Source organism: Zingiber officinale, chromosome 1B (genome assembly GCF_018446385.1).
Source record: "Zingiber officinale cultivar Zhangliang chromosome 1B, Zo_v1.1, whole genome shotgun sequence".
Classification (NCBI taxonomy): domain Eukaryota; kingdom Viridiplantae; phylum Streptophyta; class Magnoliopsida; order Zingiberales; family Zingiberaceae; genus Zingiber; species Zingiber officinale.
Genome location: NC_055986.1, coordinates 129,262,806 through 129,276,337, shown reverse-complemented (window position 1 = coordinate 129,276,337; position 13,532 = coordinate 129,262,806).

Genomic DNA, 13,532 nt, shown 5'->3' with positions numbered 1-13,532 from the left:
ATCAATTAAAGTAATTGTAGCATGAGAATGATAATTAATTGGCATTAAACAATTGTAACAATTATTGCATGAGAATGATAATTACATACAGTAGACTGTCAAATTACTTATAATAATTGATCTGGTAAAACCAATCAATTATTATATGATATTAATTAATTAATAAATCTAATTTTGAAGTATTAAAATTAATTAAGTAATTATATGTTCGATTAAAGTTCTTAAGGTTTCTTGGATTTATCTACACATATGCTACTAAATTAGACTAATGTGTCGGCCCAAAGAAAAATATTTTAGGTAGATTTAGTACATTTTATATCAGTAGACGTATATCTATGTTAAAAGTAATTGATTCAAAGAAAAATTACTTTTATACCAGATATATGTTTCTAGGTAGCTTACAACTATATAATAGTTTTTTTTTTTAGCTCATGTATAAAATATATCGGTCTAAAGGAAAGTATATTATGTGGTAAATTAAAGTTATTATAAGCTATGAACCAATTTATAACTCATATAACGTATCAAATTATGCACATAATGAGTCGACCCAAAGGAAGACTCATTATGTGGTCAATTAAAGGTTGAGTTATATTAGAAAACACCGCTAATAAATTTTATTTTAGTTCACAGAGTAAAATACAATGTTATATTTGATATTTCAGAAAGAACTCATTTATATATATTTAAAATTTTATTTTATTTACATAATCTTATGTTTTACTTATTCATGTTCTTAGCTTTAATTAAATCGTGAACTTACACAATCTATACTTTTTTAATTTCAGTACAATCAATCTGTTACTACTAGTATGAATAACATCCTCATACTAATTGGTTTAAATTTTGTTAAGTGGAAAGAATACGTTCTTGTAGTCTTAGGCTGCATGGACTTGGACTGTGTATTGAGACATGATTGTTTGACACCCTTACCGGTGCTAGCACTATAGAGCAAAGGACTGAATTTGAAAAGTGGGAGCTATCGAACTGTATGTGTCTAAGTATCATGAGACTTTCTATTCTAGTACCAATTAAAGACTCAATAACTGAGGGAGAGGATGATAGGAGTTTCCTTAGCCAATTAGCAAACTATTTCATAGCAAATGAAAAGTTTTAGACTACCACACTTCTTTCAAAGTTAGTAACTATGCGGTATAACGACAAAGGAACATAAGGGAGTATATTATAGAGATGTCCAATATCGCCACAAGTCTGAAAGCACTTAAACTCGATATGTTTGAATCTATTTTAGTGCATTTCTTCTTTATGTCTCTTCTACATGGTTCACCACTTTTAAAATTTCATATAATACTTAAAAGGAAAAGTGAATATTGAATGAGCTTATAGCTCAGTGTGTGCAAGAGGAGGAAAGACTGAGGCGTGAGACACCTGAAAGTGTTCAACTAGCATCTAGTTTTCAAGGTTTGGGGGAAAAAAAAGAAAGAGAGGATCAATAAAGGAAAGGGAAAGCAAACTATAGATTCTAAGGATTTTGGCCATAAGAAGCAAAAGGCAGGATAAGGAGTACACGTATTTCTTCTACAAGAAGAAATGCCATATGAAGAAAGATTGTCCCAAATATACCAACTAGCATGTAAAGAAAGATATACTTTTTAATTTTGTTAGTTTAGAAGTCAATTTGGCTATTGTATCCACTAACACTTGATGGATAGATATCAGTACTACTATTTACATAAATGTCACTATACAAAGTTGTCTCAAGAGCCGACTTATGCTTGATGGTAATAAGCTTTATAAATTAAATACCATAACTCCTATGGTTGACAATATGATTATGCATAATATAGGTACGAAATGCAAATTGACTGACTAGAATTAGTCCATGTTGCGGCACAGGTATTTAGGACATATATCCAAACAACGCGTAGAAAGGATAATATTATATGGAATTTTTGATTCTCTTGACATGTCAGACTTTGATGTTTGTATAGAATGTGTTAAGGGGAAAATAACTAACAAAATGAATAAGGGAGCAAATCAATGTAGTGACATATTAGAGCGAATACATACGAATATTTATGGATCATTCCCTAATGCATCTTGGAATGATCAAACATATTTTATTAGCTTCATAAACGGTTACTCTCGATTCAACTATCTATACCTTATTCACGAGAAGTCACAATCATTGGACATGCTCAAAATTTTTAAAGCTAAAGTTAAAAATCAACTAGGTAAGAAAATTAAAGTCATCTGATCCAACCGTGGAAGTGAATATTATGGTCGATATGATGGATCAGGTGAACAACATTCATGACCTTTTGCAAACTACTTTGCTGAGTGTGAGATTGTGCCTCAATATACTATGTTTGATACACCTAGTCATAATGTGTAGCTGAGCGTCATAATGAAATTCTAAAATACATGGTGAGAAGTATGTTGACCTTTACTTCTCTACCGGAATTTTTATGGAGTGAGACACTCAAGACTGTAGTTTACCTACTCAATAGAGTATCTAGTAAGGTAGAAATCAAAACCTCATTCGAGATGTAGACGAATAGATAGCCTAGCATTAGACATTTACATGTCTGGAGTTGTCCAGCTGAGGCTAGGCTTTATAGGCCTATCGAAAGGAAACTGGATTTAAGAACAATTAATTATAATTTTATAAGTTACTCTAAGAAATCAAGGGGTATAAATTTTACAATCCTTCTAAGAGATCCTTCTTCAAAATGAAAAATGTCAAATTTATTGAGGATAGTGGGAGTGATAATAGTCAGGGAAGTATCTTTTGAGGAAAGTGTTAGTGATCCTCCTGTTATTGCTACTATGCAATTAGTAGCAATATGATTTTCATATTGTACATTTTGGATATTGCATATCAGTGGGAGTAGTGAGTCAAGATATTCTTGTGTTATCTCTAATGTAATTGGAGGAGTAAAACAAACCAAATCAACTCACAAACCAACAAACCTAAATCAAACCAACTTAATACTTGAGCTCTTACATTTAGACCTTTTTTATTCACACGGAGCTATGTCACTAAGCAGAAACCAATACTATTTAGTAATAATTGATGACTACTCAAGATTTATATGGGTAAAATTTTAAAAAACTAAAGATGAAACCTTTGAAATTTTCAACAATTTCTATAAATTAATAGAAAATGAAAAAGATATAAAAATTAAAAGAATAAGAAGTGATGGGGGGGGGGGGGATTTGAAAATCATAGGTTTACCAAATTTTTCCAAATAAATGGATATCACCATGAATTTTCATGCCTTAGAACCCCTCAACAAAATGGACTAGTGGAAAGAAAAATAGGACATTACAAGGAGTTGCTAGAATCATGTTAAATGAATATAACTTAAGTAATCAATTTTGGACAGAAGCAATAAATATAACATGTTATATTTAAAATAGAATTTTCTTTAATAAATTTTACAAGAAACCCCCTTATGAAATGTATTATAATAAAATACCCAACTTAAGTTATCTAAAAGTATTTGGGTGTAAAGTATACATATTAAACACTAAAGATTACGTAGATAAATTTACATCTAAATCAACAACTGGTATTTTCCCAGGGTACTCCATAACTAGTAGGACCTATCAAGTTTACAATAAAGCCCCCAAGGCGTAGCGTAGATGGTGGACGCATGACATCTATGACATAATGATCAGGGGTCGATTCTCAAGAATCAACGACTTGGGGTTTACCTCACCATGCGTCTAATGCTTGTGTCCCTGCATTTACCTCTCTCCATATCAATGGGGTTAACACTAGGGGTTGTAAAGGTACCGAATCCACCTTTTTTATAGAGTCTACAATAAAAGCACCCTAAAAGTTGAAGAAACAACTAATATAATCTTTAATGAAGAAAATAATCTATCTAACTTAATTAATGTAAATAATCGGAATACTAGAAACATAGAAGATGACAAAATTTGACTTGACTCAAGTAAATCAGAAGAACCAATTGCTAACTCTAACAAAAGAACACCTAGGGTAAGATCCAACAACCCACTTGACTAAATTTTGGGTGACCCAAACCTAGGAGTTTAAACACAGTCATCCTATAGAAATTTAAGTTAAATAGCCCTTATTTTCAAGATTGAACCCAAGACTATAGAAAAAGCTCTACCTAACTTGGATTGAACAATTATAATGCATTAATTTAGGGGGAGTTCTTTACATTTCTTTATGAATTATTTTTAATATATGTCAGAGGGGGAGAAAAAAGATTAAAAGTTAAGTTGCTAGTTTAAAACTAAGTATTTTTCAAAAAGAAAAGAAATTTATCAAAATTAAGTACTATTTTTTAGGAGAGCTTAAAGTTATCATTTTGGGGAATTCTATACTTAGAAATTTTAAACTTTGAAAAAGCAATTTAAAATTCTTACTTGTATAGGTCTTCATGTATTCTTAACTAGTTATGCTTTATTTAACCTTGAATTATGTTATCATAATAAAAAAGGAGGAGATTGTTGGTGCAGAAAGTATTAGATGATCAAACTTAAGTTTTGATAATGGAAAAGGTTCAAAGTTAAGGGTTATTATGGGTTCTAATAAGTCTGACTAAGTGTGCAGGAAAGTCCTAAGTGAGTTTAAGAAAGCATGTGGAAAGCCCTAGCTGCAGCTAGGCAAGGAAGTTCTGGTTCAAAGGACTGGACAGAAGTCTTAGAAGATCGAGGACATCAGACGAAAAATCCTACATGTCGAGGATAGTAGATGGAAGCCCTAGGAGTCGCGGACACCAGGCGAAAGTCTGGACAGGTCGGGGATCTGACGTTCAACTGAAGCCCCAAGTCAAGATTGCTAAGAAAAAGTCCAAATAGTCTAAAGGACCAGTTTGACATAAGGTAAACTCTCCTAAGAGGAGTAGGTGAAGATGCATTCCCCAAAGAGAGAACAGTAGGTATCTGTTCGACTTAGGATTTCATGGAAATATGATTTTGTAGCCCCCAAAGACCAACAAAGAACTGAAAAGAATACTCATGGACAAAGAAAGAACAAACCAATTTCGTGGCGAACAGCGAAGCAGAGTTCCATATGTTGAACATTCTTCCGCACCAGGAGATCAATCAGATCGACAACTATGACCAGGGGCGGATCCAGCGGGGGGGGGGATGACATCGACGGCCGCCCCCCTACTGGCAGCGAAACCCCTAGCATTATGGGGTTCCACTAGTTGAGATAGAGGATATCGCCCCTTGTTTCACATAAAAATCACCCCTCCATGCTAGAATTTCTGGATCTGCCATTGGCTATGACTCCGCCAAAGAGCTTTGGGAGAAATTCCTAGAACTACATGAAGACACTTCGGAAGCCAAGTTAGCAAGATGGGACATCCTCCGAACCCAGCTAACGAACCTCTAGATTAACAAGGGAGAGAAGGTAGCTCAACTCCAATCAAGGATCAAAGAACTCATCACTCAGCTCAACAATCTCAGAGAATCGGTAACGAATCGTGATTCTATCCGATACGCGCTCAACGCTTTTCCGAGAACTCCTGAATGGCCATCTTTAGTAGATGCATACTACATCTCTAAGAATTTCGAAGTAAGTACCCTAGAAAACTTGTTTTCAACTTTCAAACTTCACAAAACTCGATGTGTAAATCCCAAAGAAACCTAGAAGTCGAACGACAATCTTGCCCTGAAAGCCCAAAAGGATGAACAAGACTTCGAAGCATCAATCGATGAAGAAGAAGCGACCATAATGGTAAGAAAATTTAGTAAGTTTATTAAATCTAATAAATTTAATAAGTCGCAGGTGAAAAAACACTTTCGGAGTAAAAGGAAGGTTCGATGTTACAATTGTCAAGAAGAAGGACACATCAAGGACAACTGTCCGAAATTGAAGAAAAAAAAGGAGAAAGACAAGGGCAAAAGACTAATAAGATCGAAGTACAAGAATTTGAAGGCAATGTAGGATAAATCTTCGTCTTCTGAGTCTGAGATCGAGGCGTACGCCAAACTAGCCCTGATGGCAGACCACTAGAGGGACGCCGAAAGTTCCTTATAGATAAACATCGACGAAGGGGGAGGATCTTTAGAGGAAAGTAGTGATGAAGGGGGAGGAACAAACTATGAGGTAAGTGAGATATACGTACTATCTCCCAAGCAGTTTTTTGAATTTATTAAAATACTTTAAAAAAATAGTACAATTAGAAAAAGATAGTGTTAAGTTAAAATTAAACTTAGCAAATTCATACCCCTTAGATATGTTAGATAATTTAAAAATAGAAAATAAAAAATTAAAAGTATAAATAGAAAAATTAAAAAATGACCATGCATGTTCAAACAATTTTCAAAAATTAAAATTTAGAAAGTATAGTAGAATCAACTAGTACATTAGAAATCACCAGAGACAGATCAGGAAAATCCCTAGAAATTATGTACTACCAAAATTTTTAGTGAATCCGAACCTATATTGGGTTCAAAATTCTTTTTAGATTAAATTTCTTAATTTTTAATTTACTAGGATAGAAATTATTTAAAATATAAAAATAATTTTTAAGTAATTTTTCTGTTGATATTCTTTGCTAAAAATTTTATTTGTGCAAAATGCAAATATGATCTACAAATAGAAATATTTTAAAAAAAAAAATTTGACCGTTGAGTTATTTTCTATAAAATTATTAACAAAGATTATATTTTAAAATTTAAAATTATTCCTTAGACTTATTTTTTAAAAATTTTATTTTTATGTGATAGAATATATTATTCTCTGTCAAAATAACTATTTTTATAATTTTATGACCATTAAGTTATTTTTTATGAATTCATTAATAAAAATAGTATTTTAAAAATTAAAAATATTTTACAAAATATTTTTCAAAACTTTTATTTTTTTCTGATGAATCATGATGTTCTCTATCATAATAAAAATGTTTGACTTTTTTAAAATTTTATCTGAATTATTAAAAATTATTTTATAAAAAGTAAATTTTTAATATTAAAAATTTAACAAAATAAAAATTTGGAAACTTTGATTTTTTGACATTAAATTATCTATTCGACATATCCAAGAAAATTAACAGATTTTTTTGAGTTAAAAATATATTTTTCAAATTTTATTTTTAAAAATTAGGTTGTTCTACTAAAAAAATAATTCTGTTTGATTAAAATAATATTTTACTGTGAAAATTTTACTATAAATATAGATTATTCTGTTTACGTTTAACAAAAAATTTTAAGATTTTTTGAAAATAAAAAATAATTTTTAAATTATTTTTATCAAAATAGAGAATTAATTAGTAAAAATAGAGTATTTTTGAAAATTCTTTTATAAAACTATTAGCATATTGGCAATTCTTGTTATGTACCCCTAGAAAAATATTTTAAACTTTTCTAACTATTTATTTTTTCTAATTTTTTTGATGTGATAAAAGGGAGAGAAATAAGTACAAGTTAATCGGGAGTAAGGATATTTTTAGAATTTGTATACTTGTACTAATTTTGCAAACTTCGTAATTAGTTAATTCATTGTATTGCAATATTTTGTTATAATTATAATTTACTTTATTTAATTATGTTATTGCATTATGGTTTAACCCTAACTTTAACTAAGGTTGATGCATATCAAAAAAGGAGAGATTGTAAGTACCTGGTGGTAGTTTTGATGTGGTCAACAAAGTTAACTTAGGTCCTATTTGTGTTTGATGTCTTATGTCTAAGTGTGTAGGAATTTAAGAGTACAAGAAGTCGAGTGGAGGACACAGCTAGCGAGAAAGATAACATAGGAAGGGAGCCGACGGGCTCGGTGCTTCCGAGGGACGAGGTGCTGCAGAAGATCACATCGGTGGACGAGAAGGACGTGCACGACGTTTAAGGGACGAGAAGCTAGGGAGGAAGCTTGCTTGAAAAGAAGGCCGGAGTTAGGCTCGGGTGAGCTCAACTCTGGAAGGCTGGGGCATTAAGAAGATCCTCGGGGAAGGTGTTGGAGTGTATACTGAAAGCCTAAGCTTTGTAAACATTCATTATGAATAAAGAATCACATTTGGTCTAATTATCTACATTTGTTTGTAGTTGTTCATTTAATTTATATTGTAGATAACATAGTATGTGGTGTCACATACAGAAGATGATGTTATCAGTACCTTATAAATTATAAACAGTAGCTCACGACCAGAATGGAAAGGAACAAACCATTAGAAGGTCGTAGTGTAATTAGGTATTAGTTTATCTTGACTATATAATTACACTAGTACACTCAGAGTGTATTGAGTAGGACCATTTGAGGTCGTTTCTTTTATACTGACTTTATAAAGGAACAAAGACCTCGGTTATTATGGAAGTGTGTGCTCTTAATCCTAATATAATAACAAGCACATATATTTGATATTTATTTCTTTAATTTATCAATGGGTGAGATTTAGTTCGATGAATCAATAAGCCCGATAAATTGGGAAATGATATCACTTATAGTGTGTGTTGTTGATTATAGAAGGAACGTGTCCTAGAGATACTAGGTTGATAATGTCCCCAAGAGGAGCTCATAAGGATTGTCATGTTAAACCCTGCAGGTGGACTTAGTCCGACATGACGATAAGGTTGAGTGGTACTACTCTTGGACTTAGACATTAATTAAATGAGTTGTCAGTAACTCACTTAATTAGTGGACATTCGATATCTTAAACACCAGGCGACTAACACAATCATAATAAGAAGGAGCCCAAAAATGTAATTTGGGATTGGTGCGGTGGTTCAATGATAGTTCTCTAGTGGAATGAATTATCATTGATAAAATTAAGTTGTGTGTTCGGGGCGAACACGGGATGCTTAATTTTATCGGGAGACCAAAACCAATTCCTCCTCTCGGTCCCTATCGTAGCCTCTTATTTATAGAGTTCTATACCCACCTATACCCACCTTCTATACCCACCCAATGGGGGCCGGCCAAGCTAGCTTGGGAACAAGCTAGGGCCGGCCTAGGTATGATTTTGGGTGGCCGGCCCTAGCTTGAACCCAAGCTAGTAGGGCCGGCCATAATTAATTAAAAAGAAAATTTAATTTTAATGTTTATTATTATGTGGAAGATTTAATTTAAAAGAGAATTAAAATTAAAATATCTCTCTTGTAAAAATTTACAAAAGATTAAAGAAAGAGATTAGATCTCTTTCCTTATTTGTAGATTGGAGAGATGTTTTATTTTCTCTTTAAAATTATTCACATGTTAATAAAATTAAAATTATAGATATTTTCTTTTATTAACCATGAAAAGATTTTAAAGAGAAATTTTATTTTTTAAAATTTCTGGAAACAAATAAGGAAAGTTTTAATTGTTGATTGAAACTTGTCCAATTTGCTTCCTATTGTTTTGGCCGGCCATCATTGTTTAATTGGGGAAATATTATTTTATTTTTCTCAATTAAATCATGTCAAGGAAATTAAGGAAAATTTATTGTAATTAAATTTCCTAATTTACCTAGGCCAAGGAATATAAAAGAAGGGGTGAGGGTGCCTTCATGAGACACAACCTCTATTGTTTTCTCTCCCTCTTTCCTTGGTGTTGTGGCCGGCCATTACCCTCTCCCTCTCTTCCTCTTGTGGTGGCCGAACCTCTCCCTCTCCCTTGGAGTTCTTGTGGTGGCCGGATACTACTCGGAGAAGAAGAAGAAGAAGGAGAGAAAGCTAGCATCTCTTGGAGCTTGGTTAGTATTTTGATTTTCTTCTTTGGTAAAGTTCTTCCTTTGTGGCGAACCTTGCTTGGAGGAGAAGAAGGTGGTTGGTGGTTTCTCATCTTGGTAGATCGTTGCCCACACAACGTCCGAGGTTAGAAGAGGAATACGGTAGAAGATCAAGAGGTTTTCTACAAGGTATAACTAGTAATTTCTATTTCCGCATCATGCTAGTTATTTATGGAAATAATACTAAATACAAGAGGCTTACGTTCTAGAATTTCGAATATGTTTTTTCGAAGTTGTGTTCTTTTGTTTCTTTCTTTTCCTTGTGATTTGATTGCTCTCTTTGGTTAACCTAAAGTTATTTTAGGAAATTAAATATTAGCTTTCTATTAAAGGTTTTGTCTAGTCGGTGGTGGTTGCTCCCATATCCAAGAAGGCCATGTGCCTCGCCACGTCAGTACTGGGAACCTTTTATGGAAATTAATATTTAATGGAATTAATAACTTTAGGAGACTTGGGTCGAACGTGTTAAGTTCCGCAGGAGATCCAAGTCAAAACCTAAAAGAACAAATAGATTAAGTTTTGGATCAAACGTGTTAAGTTCCGCAGGCGATCCAAAATTTAATTTAAAAGAACACATGGTAGCTAGGAAAAGGTTCAGACCTTTGTACAAAATTTTTGTACAGTGGAACCTATAGGTTTTCCGAGTAGCAACCAACAGAAGGCACCTTCAATGGCTTGAAAGGTGCCTTTCATGAACAGTGTTGAAGGTGCCTTCCAGTTTGTTGGAGGCGCTTTACATAGCCGTTAGCCGAAGATAAAACTTTATTTTCGGTGGATAAATCTTAGCCTATTGAAGGCACCTTGGACCCACTTGAAGGCGCCTTCAAGCTTTAGATATAGTTTTCCAAGGGCTATAAAAAAATCCTTGGAGGTAATAAATGAAATACAACTTGAACAACAACTACTGTGATCTTTCCTATTCTTTTTCTTGAGCTGTCAATGGCTATAAGAGGCTACTCCGCCTTCAACGAAGGAGTATTTCTAGTAGAACTTTTCAATGTCTTGGATTAACAACATCTAAGTTGTAACCAAGTAAATCCAGCCTTCTTTCTTACTTTCTTTAATTGTTCAATTTAATCCCGTTTTATTTTAATTGTACTATCTAACGAAGTTGAAAGATTGAGAAAAGGGTTATTTTTATTTTACAGACATTTCACCCCCTCTTGCCGGTCGCATGAGACCTACAGGGAGAACCAAGTGGGCTACTAGATGAGGTGACATTCATTGATTAGCCGACACACATTAGGGTAAAGGCACTCAGATCGGTCCGGGCTCCCGGAGTTGGATAAATTTTCAGAGATAAGCTTTCACTGAGATGCATCCACGTCAGCACTCCAAGTGTCCGAGGGTGGTCTAGGTGTCTGGAATAGTGCTATATTAAGGGCCTCGACCAGTAGCATCTAACAACAATTTTCTACGACTTTCGTGCTTATGCGTTGCTCCGAAAAGCTCTTGACGATGCTCAAACGTTGCTCTAATAACCTACGATCAAGTTCTTCTAATTCTCTTTGTTGTCAGTAACCTTACTTTATAATTCTTGTACTTCAATTCTATAACCTTATTTGAACTGATAGTGATTGACTTACGAAAAACTCTTGGAGTGCGGACCTTGGAGTAGGAGTTGCTGAAGGTTCTGAACCAAGTAAAAAAATACTTATATTAGCAATTGTCTTTTGTATTCTCGTTTCTTAATTCTATTTCCGCTATGTTTCTCGATTGCTTTATGAAAACATGAAAAAGCCACGAGTGCTATTCACCCCCTCCTCCTCTAGCGCTTTTCGATCCTACAGACCCTACAACTTTAACTCGACACCATTCAAACATTCTAGATAAGACTTAGTGAAGTTCACAAACTCTTCAACCTAACAAAAAATTCTTGACTGATAAATTTATTATCTAACCTATTGTACATTCAAGCCTTGTTCATATACATTGTATCCTAATAAGAATAAAATTTTTAGCATGATTAATCATGTCAAACTAAGCATGATTATATTTAAATTATTTATGATCATGAAACTAAACATGCTCTTCTAACTTAAATGTCAGAAACCATAGTATCTTGTAAATGATCAAGGCAAGTCGAATAGAAAAAAAAACAATGAGCTCAGGGAGATTATCAAAGTTATTTATCAAGTTATCGAACTATGCAAATAGGATGTCATCCTAAGTTATTAGCCGATATACAAGCCATCAATGATATAATATTAATATGGATAAATATTAGGCATCATCATGTATACATATTATGAATACTCTAAATATGATAAATCAACTAACAAATAAATCATGGGAGGTAGTGTCACTTAAATAAATCATAGGAGGTAATGTCACTTAAATACACTAACACTGTTCGGTTGTGACCAGCAGAGCAGGTCCACAACCGAGCACTGGTTGACCATGGCTGAGCCATGTCGGCGACCTTGCTCTGCCTGCCACGGCCTAGTAGTGCCGGTTGTGACCCTACTCTACCGATTGTGACCGAGCAATGTTAGTCCCAGCCGAGTAGTGTCAGTCGCAACCTTGGTCTGTTGATCACAGCCGAGCAGTGCCAGTCGCGGTCGAGTAGTGTCAGTAATGACCCTACTCTGCCGGTCGTGACCCTGCTCTATCATCGTGGCTGAGAAATGCCAACCATGACACTTCTCAGAGCTATGGCAAAAGGAGAAGAGGGAGAAGAGGAGTACTTGAATGCTAGAGGAGGAGATGCAAAGGAGGGAGGAGAGATTGCCGGAGTAGTCAAATCTATTGGACCGCTGGCAGCCGGCTGGGGTGGGGGTGAATAGCCCTACAAAATAAAACGAAAAGACCTTCCTCGACTTATAGCTTTATCAAGATAAACACTTGCATAAAATAATTAATAGACTTAAAAAATGAGGCCCAGAGAAATTACTTGATTACAACCGGGGAGGTTATTAATCCAAGGAAATTGAAAGCGCACTAAACAAATTCTCTTTCAGGCGGAGAAGCCTCTTACAATGTTGATGGCTCACAATAACAAAGGTAGAACCAAGTAGAATCAATTACAAGTGTTTTCTAGTGTTATATCTAGCTTCTGGGATCAGAGTTGTATTTATAGCCCTAGTCGGGGCGCCTGGAAGGGTTCCAGGTGCTTGGAGGGGATAAAACTTTATCCTCGTTGCAACGAATCACGTTTGACGCATTCGGGATAAAAATCCTGGCCCAAGCGCCCGGACCAAGAAAGTCAACATCTTGTTGAATTTCGGTCCCGATCTTCCACTCCGATTTCATTCGACTTGGTCTGGGTCTTCTGCTTTGCTCCGCTCGCTTGGGTGATCTTGGTCATATGGAATAGAGCTCACCCGAACCTAACTTCCGGCCTTTTCGAGCAACCTTCCACTCCTGGCTTCTCGTCCCTCGGAATCACCGCGTGCTTCCTTCTTGTCCGCTGGCATAGTCTTCCGCAGCGCCTCATCCCTCGGACACACCGAGCTCGTCGTCTCTCTCCCGTGTCGTCCTTCTCACTAACTGCGTCTTTTGCTTGTCTCCTCGAGTAATCTTTCACTCTGACTTCTCATCTCTCGGAAACACCGCTCGCCTCCTTCTCGTCCACCCACAAACTCTTCTGCAGTAGCTCGTCCCTCAGATGCACCGAGCCTGTTGGCTCTCTCCCGTGCTATCCTTCTCGCTAGCTGCGCCTTTCGCTCGACTTCCTGTGCTCCTAAGTTCCTGCACACTTAGACACAAAGTTAAAAACCAACAGGACCTAACCTGACTTGGTTGATCACATCAAAACTATCTTGGAGTACTAACAATCTCTCCCTTTTTGATGTGATCAAACCCAAGTTAAGTTAGGGTAAACCATAGACAAATAGTTATATTTTTTTACAAATATAGAAATTAAATACAAAAATA